We start from the raw sequence: 2,873 nt of genomic DNA, 5'->3' as shown, positions 1-2,873 counted from the left end.
CTGATGTATTTTCTCTTTGACATGGTTTATGGTGTGATTTGGTTCCTTATCCACTATTTAAATTTTCTAGGACTTTCACCCTGCCAACATGCGGCCTACTCCAGTCATAGTGTGGACTCCTTTGCCTTCCTTTCGGGGGATCTCACTATCAAGACATATGGTAAACTAGTGGGACCTTTTCAAAGTCTCTCCTCTATGATTCTCTCAAAACCTCATGGATCTTGCATGTGGCAAGCTCCTCTTGCAAGTGCTAAAAATAAAATGTTTTACTTGGAATTGTGCGAGGCAATAACATAGTGAGATGACATTCTTTCACAAAGATGAAGGTAGATAGTCTTGTTAATAATTTCACAAATCTGACACACAATGAGCTTAGCTTGCAAGCACTAAAAAAAAAGAGTTTACTCAAAATCATGTGAGGCCATGACATTGCATGTTGACATTCCTCACAAAGTTGAAGGTGTGTGATCTTATTAGGAATCATGCAAAGCTAACACATGACATGCATTTGCTACATGAAAGGTATGAAGTTTGTAGATTTTCAAAAAAAAAGTAGCCACTCAGGAATAAAGACACCATTGCTAATTTGAAATCTCTCTGAAGGGTTATATTGTGGAATGTTTCTATCAATGACTCAAGAAAGATTCTTAAAGTTTTTGGATTTATCTATAATACTCATATCTAGACTTCTCGATAACATTCTTAACTACTTGTAGGTGTCTTATTTAGTAGTCAGTTCTAATATTTTGAGTGGACACTTATGCCTTGAATTGGTTATGAGTTTTAGTCCTAATAGGACTCTTAGTAAATTTATACCATCTTTATGTGTTCAATAAAACTCTCCCTATATCTAGGGATTGAGTGTTAGTTATGGATTGAGTCATGGATTTATAAGTATGAATGAGTCCATTTGTAATCTGAAAAGGTTAACAATATTTACTATTGTAATGTCTCATTTCTAAATATTATTTTGTAAAGAAGACATGCATTGTTGGAATCAATGAACACTGAGAGGTGGGGGGTGAATCAGTGTTTTATAATTTGCAAACTTATTTAGCTGATTCTTAATCCATAGGATGCATATGAAGGAAAGAAAAATGTAGAAAAATAAAGCAGACAACCACACAATCATAACACCAATATTTTTACGTGGAAACCTAGAAAGGGAAAAACCATGGTGGGATTTGAACCCACAATATTAATATACTATGGCCAGAAGTATGATAATATTACATATGGGGAATGCACTTGCATTTAGGAATACTACCTAGAGTTCACCACTTAATTAAAAAAGGGTTACAACCTAGAGGGAAGCTCACTACCTTATAGGCTATTACAAATTATTACAATATTCAATGAACTGAAGTATAGAATCTAACAATGCCAAAATGTAGTTCCAGTTAGGCTTAGATTGTCTCCTGCAATTAATATGTCATTCTACTATGTTTTCCTGCTCTATCATATACCGGACCACCAAAACCTTTAATTACATTCACCAAACTCATAAATTAGCCCGCACATACTTCCTTCACTCATAAAATATATCAAAATTATCAACCAAACCAATCTTATATATCTGTGCCAATAAAAAGAATCATTTACTGAGTCGACTTCCAAAAACTACATAACATGCAACATGCAATGTGTATCACCAACTCGGCTTAATCCGTCCACAAATCTAAATGCAGACCAAAAAAGATGACAATATACTTCCCATAAATTGTCCCAATCACCTCTAACACAAAAATGATCATTGAAAACAACTCAACAAATCCGCAACACATGTTACACCAAAATAGCTCTGCTCTAACTAAATTATCTGATACCAGACCACTAAATTGCACATAATTCAACACCAAATATCAAGATCATGAGATAATCTATCTCAAACCTTGAATCAACTACCTTGATCACCGTAACTAAAATTACATCACCAAAATCAAGATGTGTGTTAGGTCTCAGAGGCAACTGAGAGGGGGGGGGGTGAATCAGTTGTCCAATAAATACAAACCAAAACTAACTTAACCAAACTTAATGCTTAATGTTGGTAAACCAAAATTTAATGTCGATAGACAGTTTAACAGTTAATTCTAGTACTGGTAAAGTTCAATGCATGAAACAAAAAGACAAATAACATACACAACACATAACAGAGTTATTTGTACATGGAAACCCTGTAAGGGGAAAATGATGGTGGGAAACCTTACCCACAATCAGATGATACTACTACAGATAGTATGTGTGTAGAATATGGAGTCTGCACATGTAGAAAGGCCAACTTCCTAGAGCTCACTGCTCAATCACAAAATGGGAGTCACACTAACTACAATTGGATGGTTGTTGGATTCAGTACCGGTTAAGCTCTGATTTGCCTTCTTCAAACCTTCCATCAATCTTGAATGATGTCTGCATGTATAGCTCTTCTTACATTCACATATACCTTATTACAATCCTTTTCCACACTCTACCACACAATCTCATAAATGAGATCTTACATATATACCAAAACCTAAGACCAAATGTGTAGGTCGGCTCACTAAAATATTACAATAAAATCAATTACAAATGAATCAATATGTGATGCATGATGTCAGCTCAATGCATTTACAATAATAATAAATCATCTTCATAACGTGTCGTGCTGATTTGGAATAGATAAGCTTGTCGGTGCATATCTTGGACCTATTTGCCAGTAACAACAAATATGCAAACTTGATTAGACCAATGAACAAATCACCAAGACCAAGTGTCCAAATGATGTCTTCAACATAACCAATTAATCTCCAGATGATAATAGATCATCCTCAGTGTCAGTGAACAATATAACCTGTTAGTTAACCAGATACCAGTGATTGTGCATAAGTCACTGAGCA

Source organism: Cryptomeria japonica, chromosome 6, assembly GCF_030272615.1.
Source record: "Cryptomeria japonica chromosome 6, Sugi_1.0, whole genome shotgun sequence".
Classification (NCBI taxonomy): Eukaryota; Viridiplantae; Streptophyta; class Pinopsida; order Cupressales; family Cupressaceae; genus Cryptomeria; species Cryptomeria japonica.
The sequence above is the reverse complement of the archived record's forward strand: the minus strand, read 5'-3'. Positions refer to the sequence as shown.